The sequence below is a fragment of the Eulemur rufifrons genome, chromosome 18, assembly GCF_041146395.1.
Source record: "Eulemur rufifrons isolate Redbay chromosome 18, OSU_ERuf_1, whole genome shotgun sequence".
Taxonomy (NCBI): domain Eukaryota; kingdom Metazoa; phylum Chordata; class Mammalia; order Primates; family Lemuridae; genus Eulemur; species Eulemur rufifrons.
The window spans coordinates 48,539,564-48,553,598 of record NC_091000.1 but is presented as its reverse complement, the minus strand read 5'-3'; the positions used below and the strand labels follow the sequence as shown (position 1 = coordinate 48,553,598).

Genomic DNA, 14,035 nt, shown 5'->3' with positions numbered 1-14,035 from the left:
TATTATATTCTTTATAAAGGAAAAGAAAAACAGATTTGTTCCATCTACATTTGGGAATTTAAGTACAGAAAATCTAAGTCCATCCATTATGGTCAGGGTGTGTGTGTAAATTTTACCTTCTTGTGTAAGAGATTTTTTCCCTTAGTCATTTTTGAAGGACTCTGGACCCTGGGATAAATAATCATCAACTTCAGAATTCAAATATCACATGACAGCCTGGGCAACAAAGCAAGACCCTGTCTCAAAAAAAAAAAAAAAAAAATTTAGCCAGTCATGGTGGTGGCACCTAGAGTTCCAGCTACTTGGGAAGCCAAGGCAGCAGGATCACTTGAGCCCATTAACTGGAGGCTACAGTGAGCTAGGATCATGCCACTGCACTCCAGCCTGGGTGACAGAGTGATACCCTATCTCATTCAAAAAAAAAAAAAGCACATGAACTATGTGTGACCCTGAATTATCCAAGTCAGAAAGTGTGACTTGGGGCTCGGCGTGGTGGCTCACGCCTATAATCCTAGCGCTCTGGGAGGCCGAGGCGGGAGGATCGCTCGAGGTCAGGAGTTCAAGACCAGCCTGAGCAAGAGCGAGACCCCCGTCTCTACTAAAAATAGAAAGAAATTATTTGGACAGCTAAAAAATATATATATAGAAAAAATTAGCTGGACAAGATGGTACATGCCTATAGTCCCAGCTACTTGGGAGGCTGAGGCAGAGGGATTGCTTGAGCCCAGGAGTTTGAGGTTGCTGTGAGCTAGGCTGATGCCACGGCACTCTAGCCTAGGCGACAGAGTGAGACTCTGTCTCAAAAAAAAAAAAAAAAAAAAGAAAGTGTGACTTGGTTTTGCAATTCAATTTCTATCTTTATTTTAAAATGCTCATGAGTTGTTTGTTCTTGCAGGTTTGACATGGTAGAAATAGACTCAAGTTGTCTCTTTGTAGAAAAAAATAAAAGCCCAGGTTTCCTTCATCTCTATGATTGGTTTTAAACATTTGACTATAGATTGAAATATTTCCTTGACTTAAATTGTAATACCCGTCTTTTAAAAAAATAGGTTTTTTGGCCAGGTGTGGTGGCTCGCACCTGTAATCCTAACATTCTGGGAAGCCGAGGTGGGAAGATTGCTCCTGAGGTCAGTGTTAGGTTTGTTCCAGGTGGGAACCCGAAAAGTATACAGCCCTCCTCAGCTCAAAGAAGCTAGAGAATTCCCAACTTCTGAGTTCATTTTACATAAAAGTTTAATTTTAACAACAAAAGGGGAATGTTAGGATGGCCTTGACTCTCCCAATTTTCTAATGACAGCTAAAAATCAATTCTGAACTCTCCCTACTCTTTGCTATCTCTCTCCCAAACTAGCAGGCACCCTGCTGGGACTCTGTTTTCACAAACACCTAAAAGAGCCCAGGAAAGAAATGTAAATCTTTCTCTCTACATTTCCCCAGCTCACAGCTTTTAGAATTTGTTTTACAGCCTCAAGGTGTTCCTGAAAAGCTCCTGGATGGGCTGAACTCCAGGCCTTTATTTCTTGCCCAAAATCAAATCTCAAGGGCAAAGATCACATCCGCAGCAATGGGTCTAACTACATTTCAGTGATGACCAAATCTTTAGGAACAGAAAAAACAAAAAGTCAGAAAGACAACGCCCACTTCTCAATCTTTCTAATTTTTAATTTTTACCCCTTTTCCATACCTTACCCTTCCTTTTCTTATATGTATATAACAAAAAGGGTGGAATGTTAGGTTTGTTCCAGGTGGGAATCCGAAAAGTATGTATAGGACAGAATGTGGTTAATGTAAAATTAGGCTTATAAAACAATAGCGGCAGGAGTCTGGAGAGTCCCCGGACTTTGTAAATCTAACAGACAGCTGCAGCCAGCATTCCTTCCCGTCTCTCCCTGATAGAGACGAAGTTTATCCCTCCCTAGCTCTTCTGATAAAGATGATGCCATAGCTGAAGAATAGTTGTGACCGGGGCAGGGGTCTCAGGAGTTGGTTATTTGGAAAAGAATTAATTACAAACAGCTGTTCTGGCCCACTTACTTACTCCTCCCAAGAAAACCCTCTTTAAAACCCAAGGCTCTCCCCTTTTCTCTTGTGGACACTTTTTCGCTTCCACCCATCTGCACTCAGATGCTCAAAATAAACAGCATTTTGCTAGACATGAGGCTTTGTGTGTCTCTCTCTGAGCTTTCGACCTAACAGTCAGGAGTTGGAGACCAGCTTGAGCAAGAGCAAGACACTGTCTCTATTAAAAATAGAAAAAATTAGCCGGGAGTGGTGGTAGGCACTTGTAGTCCCAGCTACTCGGGAGGCTGAGGCAGGAGGATTGCTTAAGCCCAGGAGTTTGAGGTTGCTGTGAGCTAGGCTGACGCCACGGCACTCTAGCCTAGGCAACAGAGTGAGACTCTGTCTCAAAAAAATAAAAAATAAAAATAAATAAAGTTGAAGGAGCAGCTGGAACAAGTACAGTTCTGGAGACCAGAGAGACTAGAATTATATCCTTGCCCCCAAAACAAATCAAAACCCTTCAAACTCTCATTTCGGCCATCTTCTTGTACTTTCCCTCCCTTCTCTTAATCCTCTCCAAGAGGCAATAGACATGTCTGCTGGCAGTTCTGGTATCTCCTTCTTTATATCCATAAAAGAGAAGAAAAAGAATCTACATTCAAACTCCACATCTGAAAATCCCAGGAAAGGCACTTACTGGCCCAGCGCAGCATACTTCATCATCATCTGAACCAATCACTGTGGCCTTGCGGGCTCAGTGTCAAGTCTCTGACTGGCAATTCCCATCATCCCGATGTTTTTCACACTACAGGTCACTACTCTTTTAAAATCAATTTAGGGCCTCCTAAATAGCATTTTTTTTTAAACAAAATGGATTAGGTTAAAATAGAATGGAATTGATGAGAGTGCATCCCATTTAGTAAAAGTAAGGATTGTTTTGTGAAACTTCTGATTCTGAAACACATACATATATGTAATAAACCCATATATTATTATTGAAGCACACTGTAAAAACGTGTATTTCTTACTGTAGGTCATACGCCAAGGTCTTCACTGCACATTTTACAAATCTTATTTCTATTAATAATGCCTCTGCTTTCTAGATTTAATGCTTTTGTTTGGCGTTTCAGAAAGAACAGCCTGGAAAATAATTGCTCAACCACATAATTGCTTCACTTTTCATTACCCTATGAGTTTAATAGGCAGATACACTCATTTCTCCTCTGTACTCCAAAGTCAAAGGTTTTGTTTTGTCTATGTACTTCCTTCCTCTCTCTAGGTTAGACTCTGTTCCCAATCTGGGAACTGACCTAAGGTTCTGTTTGTTAAGCAATGGTAGCTGCCAAAGAAGCTTAAGGTGGTCTAGAGTTAGGTTTAATAAAAGCAAGTTTTAGGCCAACATCTGCCACAGGTACAGACATTTATGAAACCATCTAACCATCACATTGCACCGAATGTTCATTCCTGGCAGATGCAACAGCATTCCAGAGGCAAGATACTGTTACCCTTACAGTTAGTATAAGGCAAGAGGAAATCAATCTAAATCAATGGTTTAGACACATCCTCATTTAAAAATAAAGATTAGGGTACCCTCCATAAAAATATAAGCTAAAGACCTTGCAGGATTCTCCATATCTGGACTCAGCAGAGTCTGGCTTTGGCAGAGAAGAGGCAGACAGAGGCTCATGTAGGAGCTTCCTTTGGCCTGTGACTCTCACATTCATCCCGGTTGACCACCCTTGAAGGAGACTTCTTGGAAAAACTGAGCCCACAGAGTGAAACCTTAAACCAATTCACACATACATAGCTTCCTATATTAAAATATCTAAAGGCTAACTAAATACAATCTTAACATGCCAAATATGGTATATTAAAACACATACGTTAGGCTCAAAGAAAGGAATTAATCAACAATTGACAGATTCATTGTAACTTCACTGTAAATAAAACAGCCCAAATGAACAAAAGTGCTTTAAAAGTGCTTTCCTGGATACCACAGAATACTATCTTTCAAAAAACTACAACTTGTATGAAAAGCCAATGCTGAACTCACTTTTAAGGAAACCACTGTTACATAATGTTACTGAAGAAGACAAAGTGGAGACTATCAAGGTAATGAATGAAAGGAATGGAGAGACTTTCTTGAAATTCTGTTTTGCAGTATCTGCCTGTACTTTTCTCTGAATTTGTGGCTGGCTCATAAAAGAGCCTTTGGTTTCATTTTCCTTTTTCTACTGAAAAACAGGCCATCTGTTGGGCTTATCTAGGGGCAATCACTTGCCTTTGGCCTTATGATGACTTTCGGTCTTGGGCAGCAGCACTACCTGATATGGGGCAGGACGCTGCCCTGCGTGATGGCGATTCTGCCCTGCAGCTTATTGAGCACCTTGCTGTTGCGGATGGCCACCTGCAGGTGGCGCGGGATGATGTCTGTCTTGTCGCGGGCGGCGTTGCCCGCCAGCTCCAGGATCCCAGAGGTCAGGTACTCCAGCACCGACGCCAGGTACAGCGGCGCCCCTGCCCTGACTCGCTCCGCGTAGTTGCCCTGGCAGAGAAGGCGGTGCCCACGGCCCACGGGGAACTGGAGTCGGCTGGGGAAGAACAAGTCTTGGCTTTAGCGCGAGCCTTGCCTCTCTGCTACCCATGACCAGGCATCTTCTGCGACGTAGCGCCCTCTAATGCAAGAGGGAAAATGAAAATCAGAGGTGAATAAGGGATCTATCCCTTAAACACACACACACACACACACACACACACACACACTAGCAGAAGCCTGCAGTTAGCTTTCTTATTGGCTGACTTCTTGAAGGTGCCTCAGCCAAGCACAGTAGAACTGGCAGACACTTTCATATGCTTTTTCCATTGGGTTTAATCCAATCAGACTTTAGTGTTATTAAGGCTTCACTTAAATAAAAGAATCTGCAGGACTCCCCTTATCATTTGTAGACACTCTTTCTCTTTTCAAGGAATCCAGAAAGGAGTTTTGATATACCTGGGGTTTTGAAGTGTTCTACAATCTCTGGAAAGAGCTCCAAGAAAGCCATGTGTAATTTGTATTTTTTTTTATAAGTTGAGAATATTCATTTCCTCTATAGAGGACAAAAAAATGAATGGGATGTAGATGTATGAAAGTCATAAGATATGTTTATGTATTGATGGTAGTTAATAAGTAGATCATATGTAGGTTAAGAAACGGAAGGACCAAAAGATACCTAACATTCATGGGGCCTGAAGTAAACATGAGACACCTGGACAGAAAATACTTATAATATTCTAAATATACAACAGACACTAAATATCCAGGGTACACTTAAGATATATGAGCACCCAGTATTTTTGAGGCCTTGATTCAGCCACCTACTAAGGACACTCATTCTGTCACCATGTGTTCTCTGTTCAAGAAACACAATACTATTAAGCCTTAAAACAGAAGGAAACACTGTCATTTGTGAAAACATAGGTAAACCTGGGGAACATTATGCTAAGTAAAAAAAGCCAGGCACAGAAAGACAAATGCTACATAAACTCTTGTATGTGGAATCTAAAAAAGTCAAATTAACAGAAGCAGAGAGAACAGTGATTAGCAGAGGCTGGGGGCTTGTAGGAGATTGGAAAAATGTTGGTCAAAACATACAAAATTTTAGTTGGAAGAATAAGTTCAGTTCAGGAGATCTATTGCACAACATGGTGACTGTAATTAATAACAATATAGTATATACTTGGTAATTGCTAAGAGAGTAGATTTTAAATGTTTTCACCAGGAAAAAAAGATACATATGTGAGGTAATAGATATGTTAATTATCTTGATTTAGCCATTCCACAATGTATACATACATGAAAACATCATGTACACCATAAACATATACAATATTTCAATTTTTATAAAAGAAACAAAACCCATAGCTGTTTAGCATGTATTTCCCATAAAGCAAGTGTGTGCCATTATCCCCTCCTATGTCAACTTTTGTCTGTGGGTTCCCTTGTTGGAGTCTCAATGACAGTCCTTGTAACTACACCATCAGCAGGGAAAGTTAATGTGGCAGAGAGGGAGACAGGATGTTTGAACATTACATATCCCAGATTCAATCCTATGGTCCTTCCATCTTATTTGCTCCCTATTCTAAGTTTGTAAAATTGTTCTCAGTTTTCCCCCTTGGTTCTGGCAGTAGATTTTAAATTTATTTAACCAATTGTGCATATCTATTATCTTAATTTGGTCTATGAGCTTTTCGGTTCTATGGATCGCCTGGCTCTACATAGCAAACTTGGAAGCTCCATTGCATCAGGATAATTTCCAACAAGCCTTGGTCGTTAAGACCAAGAAGAAGGATGGGAGAAACAGAAGTTCAGTTGCAGGAGAATCTAAGTGAATAACTACTAACCTTTAGGATGTTGAAGCAGATATACTAGCATCTGATCCAAGGTCATGTGAATCATAAATTCCTTTTGCAATGGATCACTGGTGAGGCCTCCTTCCTGCCCCATTACAACAAATGATGGACCATTATCTCCAGGTGGTTCAAAAGCTGAATGCTTCTTATTGCCTGGGGAGGTGGCTAACCACGCCATGTGCTATTACCAACTATACTAGCTGCCCCAGTGAGTTTCTTTTATCAAAACTTGAACATCATATACCAAAGACATTTTTAGAGCCATCTAAGTTTTTAAAATTAGAGTTCTAGTTAATGCATTTTTTTGCTAATTTATTGGTTGTGCTAGTAATTCCTTGACTGTGAATCACATAATCAACTAGTAAGTTAACACAGCTGGGGGCAAGGTAGGGCAGGAAGAGAAATTTTAAATTTTCTCCCAGCTTTAACACTTTTCCTTATGAATAAATAGGCACTTTGTGTTTTTTTGTTTTCAAGATTGTATAGTACTGTGTGCATGTGCTCTAATGTACACTTATAAAGCGATAGCCTCTACTCCCTTACTTTTATTAGAGGCTTTAAATGTCATTTCATGCTATGTTTGAAGCTTTTCTTCAGGGTTTAAATACCATCTTCATAATGTTCTCAATCTCTTATGTTGTCTTGGTTTAATCTGTTTCCTAGTTTGCTGGTCCAACTCCTTCTGTTTTTCTTTCTTTCTTTCTTTTTCTTTTTTCTTTTTTTTTTTTTTTTTAAGATTTTTCCAGTTTACTGAAGTTTTCAGTCAGTCCTGGAAACATTGGTGTCTCAATACAAGTGCCATTTTTTCTAGGATCACTTTTCTTTCCCAGATCAGATAATTCTTGCTCAAGCCAGAGTAGGCTCAACAAGGCAATCTCAAACAACAGTTGATTGTGGGTGAGTGGATATGTGACCCAAACTGGACCAGCATCATTTCTTGTGGACTTAGATTAAGATCAATCTCTCTCAAGTAGTTGAAACTGAGACCTATAAAATTTAGGTGCGGTGGGAAGAATCTTTTCAAAGTACTCTTGGTATAGGCCACACTCAGATATTAGACTGCATGGTTGCCTTTTGCTTTCTGAGGAGTTCCTAACAAGTATGAACACCATCCGATCAGAGTTGACTTTGATCAACTCATTTACATTCTTTCTTTACTTTTCATCCAATCAAAGATTGGGTTGTCCCTGTTCCTATTTTGTTTCTGGTTTTCCTAATGAGGGATAGTATATGCTTGTATGTTTGTGCTTTAAAACCCTACCATGTGGCCAAAAGTGGTTTCAGTTCACATAATTTAGTGAAGGTTCATCGATGTTAGTGTGAACAGCCTGAATTAATTTCTCTAATTATTGAGGTTAGAAACATGTTGTATAATTGTTGGATTTTATTTTTTTTTCTGGGTTCCATTGCTATCATCTTATATCTTAGTTTTAACATATTTTTGGCCACAGTAGGGCACCTTCCCTTTGAAAGTTCTGGAATCATCTTTGCTTCCAGTTGAGCTATACAAACATTTTGTCTTTCAAGTTCTTAAGAAAGTTTTATCTGAATTGCAATGGATTTATAGATTAATATAGATAGTAATAGACATTTTTATAGACTTTTGATTTGCCATTTAAGAAGCCAGGTGCTAATTCACAATAGCAAAGATGTGGCAACAACCCAAATGCCCATCAATACATGATTGGATTAGTAAGCTGTGGTATATGTATACCACGGAATATTACTCAGCTATAAGGAAGGATGAAGATACGACATCTCTATGGTTCTCCTGGAGAGAGTTGGAACCCATTATATTAAGTGAAGTATCCCAAGAATGGAAAAACAAGCATCACATGTACTCACCAGAAAATTGGTTTCCCTGATCATCACCTAAATACAAATCTGGGAACGACACCAATTGGACATCAGACTGAGGTGGGGGGTGGGGGAGGGGATGGGGGTAAGCCTACACAATGAGTGCATTGCGCACCGTTTGGGGAGTGGTAACACTTGAAGGTGCTGACTCGGGAAGGGGGGAGTGGGGAAGGGAGGGATATATACCTACATGATGGGTGCAATGCGCACGACCTGGGGAACAGACACGCCTGGAGCTCTGACTTGGGGGGAAAGGCGGTACAGGACCAACGTATGTAACCTGCAATTCTGTATCCCCCATAACAAGATGAAATAAAAAAAAAAAAAAAAAAAGGAGCCAGGTGCTTTGAGGTATTTAAGCTTTTTATGTACTTCTGTAAAGCTTTATGGTTTTCTTCGTGGAGCTGTATACATTTTTTCATGGAGTTTATCTTAAGGCATTTTTTGTTCATTAACTTATCTGGGTGTGGATATAATAAGAGATTTTTACATTATATGTTCTAACTGCTTTTCTATGGATGAATGCTATCAATATTTGTGTTATAATATTGTATCTGGTTGCTTTGCTGAATTCTATCATTCCAGTTTTCCAGGTTTTCCTGTAGGATTTTCCAGGTAAACAGAAGCTTTCAAGCATGTAAGTAGTCCCTAAGCAGTAGCACAGTGGCAGCTGCAAAACTAGCTTGCCACATTTTCATATATTTAGCTAGGAAGGAGATAGTCCAAACGTTAGGCCATTTGTCTTAGTTTGGATGGCCATAAAAAATTACCATAGACTTAAACAGTAGAAATTTATTTCTCACAGTTCTGGAGGCTGAGAAATCCAAGACCAAGGTGCCAAGAGATTCAGGGTCCGGTGAAGCCCCACTTCCCAATTAGCAGATGGCCACCTTCTCCTTGTATCCTCACATGGCAGAAAGCAGAGAGGGTAGGAAAACTCTCTCTTGTCTTTTTATACGGCCACTAATCTCATTCATGAGGTCTCTATTCTCATGGCCTAACTGCCTTCCAAAGATCCCTCCTTCTAATTCCATCACAGTTGGGGTTGGGATTTCAACATATGAATTTGGGAGAGACACAAACATTCAGTCCATAGCATAGTTTATTATTTATACAGATAATGAAAGCAAAATCAACATAGTATCCCACCCCTGTTTCCCTAGTTCCATAGGAAGTCATGGAACTGGAAGGGCCAGATGACAAACGACACAAGAAATAGGCTGTTCTGTCATTGAGGAGCCAACTCCAAACTACAGCTATACAATTTTATAACTTGCATCTGTACCCAAAGGGCAGATGTAGAATGTCCTATGCCTCGCTGAAACTGGAGAGGAGGTGGATGAGAAATTACCTCACAGCAGCTTCCTGTCTGTGTAGGTAACTTCTATCTAGATGTGGAGGCTGATGATAAATGGCCTCGTGATGATTTTTCACAAACCTACCTCTTTCCATGTCCCTGGGAAGATCACAGGGCATTGTGCCACGGTGGATCAGAGTGCAGTTGAGCCTGTGTGGCCTATGTGCAGATCTGCAAAGTTGCCAAAGTGCCATGGAAGAGCCACTCGTGTACACAAACCATTTGATTATTTTGCTGTATTACTTTCAGTAGTTAAATCTCTTCTCTAAAAGCATTGTATAATAGTCTGAGGAAACGATAAAAGAAATAGTCATAATAGTGAACTTGAATTTCTGAAATATAATATGTAGCTTTATTTTACGTATATTACTCTCATGTTACTAACAGGCTTTAATTAAAAATAAATTTAAAATATTAGCATCTACCTATTTAGCAACTACAAAGATGCATATGGTTCTTTTCTCCTTTAACTAGTATCATTACTTATAGTTATAATTTTTAACATTAGCAACAACAGAAACTATAAAAATAAAATCATATCCTGAAAGTGCTGAGGAAAAAAACTTTTCAATCTAGAATTCTATGTATAACTAAACTATAATTTAAGGGTGAGAGTGAAATAAAGACATGTTTAGTTAGACAAAGAGTGAAAAATTTTACAACTCACAGAAAGATGTTTAACTTAATGTATATTAAAATGGCAAGATCATTTTCACCATTTGGATTTCAGAAATCTGAAAGTTTTTTTTATTTTTTGTAGCCTTCGGTAGAGTGCAGTAGGGTCATCATAGCTCACTGCAACCTCAAACTCCTGGGCTCAAGTGATCATCCTGCCTCAGCCCTCCAGTAGCTGGGACTACAGGCATGCACCACCATGTCCAGGTAATTTTTTTTTTCTATTTTTGCTCTTACTCAGGCTGGTCTTGAACCCCTGACCTCAAGTGATCCTCCTGCCTTGGCCTCCCAGAGTGCTAGGACTACAGGCGTGAGCCGCTACACCTGGCCCAAATTTAAAACACATTTTTGGTAAGAATGTAAAGAAATAATCAGTGAAATAAATTATTGATAGATGTGTAAATTGTTAAAGGCTTCTGTAGAGAGCAATTTGGAAGTGTCTATTAACGTTTAAAATACAAATACTTTTGACTTATAAATTCAAGAGATTTTTATCTGCAGTTACACTTGCACAGTTGTGTGCTAAAGTATATGCAAGGATATTTATAGCTACATTGTTAATAGCAAAGAAAAAATCACTAATATTAAACATACAGCATTTAATATGGTAAAGGCTCTGTTCAAAGTGCTTTACATATATTAACTCAGTCATTAACTCTCCCAACAACCCTCTGGGGCCAGAGCAATTATTATCCCACATGACAGATGAGGAAACTGAGGAGCACAGTTATTAGATAACTTGCTGGGAACTGTTCTGGGTATTTGATCTATTGTGCAAAAGGCAGTCTTATATGTTGACTAACCCATTTTTCTCTTCCTGGGATACTGGACTGTTCATTTCTCATCATCCCTTGAAGTCACGCCTCCACTGAACAACGTGCGCTGAATGGTGATGTCAGTAAGAAATAAACCTTTGCTTTCTTAAACCACTGAGATTTTGTAGTGTATTTGTTAGCACTGTATAGTCTAGCTAACTCTTCCTAATTCAGAAATTGGTACCAGAAGTGGGATACTACTATAACAAAAAAAATTAAATAACTTCGTTCTCATTGCTCCATGGAAAAATAATAGAGGCAATGAAGGTAATGCAATATGACCTGTATTTCATTGTTTTGCCTATTTCATTTACCTCTAGTGTTAGAGAAATAAGCTGTATTTCAATGAGGTTAGTGTATAAACTGTACAAACCAAGTAACAGCAGATTAGTTTGCAAGGATAATGTGGTATGTTTCACATTATTTGTTGGCTGAGCCAAACTCCATTTTAAGATCCCCACTCCTTTACTCATCTATATTTACTTAAAACAAAAAGACTCTAAAAGCTAACAACTTAGTTTTCAAGACTCCCTTGTAACTAAATAGGGTCTTGATACACATTTCTGGCCAAGGACACATAAGCATTTTTCTGCTTTGAGAGTGGATGTGAGCTCTGGATGTGCATCCAAAGACCATGAAACAAAAGAATGAGGAGGACAGCCAAAAGGCTGGAAATAGGTATATCAGCCTGGAGGTGACAGATAAACTGAAAATCTCAACAGCTTACAAAAATAAAAGTCTATATCTTGTTCACACTACATGTTCATTGAGATTGGCTGCAGCCCTACTCCACGTTTTCTTCCCTTCAGGACCTAGGTTGATGGGGTATATTCTATGTGGAGGATGGGTGGTTGCCTTAAGAGGAGAAAATGAAGAATCTGGTGAGCTTCTTGATTTAGGTGAAGTGGTTGAGATACTGAATGTTAGTATTGTGTCTTTGTTACTGTTGGTTGCATTTAACAATGTTCTTAAAAAATACATGAGACCAGAAAATAATTGACCAGTTTCAGAATAACTAGACTTGTATGTTTGGAAGAAGAAACTTCCTCTCAATTGAGAAATGATTTAAGAAACTGTGACTATTCGGGACTAAAAATGTTGCCTTGGAACACCAATTTTTTTTTTTTGGCAGAAGATGGATTGTGAAAGTTGCTCAATTCCTACGGAGGGGCAAAAGCTCCAATGTCCTCTTCAAATGTGGCCAAGAAGAATAATGGAAAAGGAAAGATTTCCCAGAAGGTGGAGCTAAGAGGCATGGAAAATGATGAACTGGGGAGCTATTCTGAGTCCATTTCATGCTTCTATAACAAAATACCACAGACTGGATAATTTATAAATAATAGAAAATTTTTTCTCTCAGTTCTAGAACCTGGGAAGTCCAAGATCAAGGTGCTAACAGGTTTGGTGTCTGGTGACGTCCAGGTATCTGCTTCCAAGATAGTGCCTTGTTGCTGCATCCTCCAAAGGGGAAGAACACTGCATTCCCATGTGGCAGAAGAGATGGAAGAGCAAACAGACCAAACTCACTACTCCAAGCCCTTTTATAAGCACATCACAGGAAAGTAATTCCCAATGCTGGGAATCACTTGACATCCAAGTGGTATCATTTCAAAAACCCACCCCCAAGACAATCACAGCAGCAACAAAAATAAATGAATGGGACATGATTAAATTAAAAAGCTTCTGCACAGCCACAGAAACAGTCATGAGAATAAACAGACCACCTAGAGAATGGGAAAAAATTTTTGCATACTACACATCAGATAAAGGACTGATAACAAGAATCTATTTAGAACTCAGGAAAATCAGCAAGAAAAAATCAAACAACCCTATCAAAAAGTGGGCAAATGACATGAATAGAAACTTCTCAAAAGAAGATATAAGAATGGCTAACAAACATATGAAAAAATGCTCAACATCCCTAATCATCAGAGAAATGCAAATCAAAACCACAATGAGATATCACTTAACCCCAGTGAGAATGGCCTTTATCAAAAAAAACCAAAACACATGTTGGCGTGGGTGTGGAGAGACAGGAACACTCATACACTGCTGGTGGGACTGCAAACTAGTGCAACCCCTGTGGAAAGCATTATGGAGGTATCTTAAACAGATTCAAGTAGACCTGCCATTCGATCCAGCAATCCCATTATTGGGCATATACCCAAGGGAAAAAAGGTCATTCTGTAACAAAGACACATGTACCCGAATGTTTATAGCAGCACAATTCACAATAGCAAAGATGTGGAAACAACCCAAATGCCCATCAATACATGATTGGATTAGTAAGCTGTGGTATATGTATACCATGGAATATTACTCAGCTATAAGAAATAATGAAGATACGACATCTCTATGGTTCTCCTGGAGAGAGTTGGAACCCATTATATTAAGTGAAGTATCCCAAGAATGGAAAAACAAGCATCACATGTACTCACCAGAAAATTGGTTTCCCTGATCATCACCTAAATACACATCTGGGAACGACACCAATCGGATATCAGACTGAGGTGGGGGGTGGGGGAGGGGAGGGGTGTATGCCTACACAATGAGTGCATTGCGCACCGTTTGGGGAATGGTAAGGCTTGAAGGTGCTGACTCGGGAAGGGGGGGTGGGGAAGGGAGGGATATATACCTACATGATGGGTGCAACTCGCACTATCTGGGGAACAGACACGCCTGGAGCTCTGACTTGGGGGGAAAGGCGGTACATGGGCAACGTATGTAACCTGCAATTCTGTATCCCCCATAACAATAAGATGAAATAAAAAAAAAAAAAAACCCACAACTCCAGTCTAATCATGAGAAAAACAAACAAGTAATTTTCAGGACTCTTAAGTTCATGAAAAGCAAGAAAAGACTGAGACACTGTCATAGACCAGAAGAGACTGGGGAAATATAATAACTAAATACAGTGTAGTACCCTAGATTGGATCCT

General features: G+C 39.4%; 1 pseudogene; it reads right to left on the bottom strand.

Annotated features, from left to right (window-relative positions):
- Positions 1-4,274: 4,274 nt before the first annotated feature.
- Positions 4,275-4,809, bottom strand: LOC138399175 (histone H2A type 1-E-like; annotated as a pseudogene).
- Between the last annotated feature and the right edge of the window lie 9,226 nt (positions 4,810-14,035).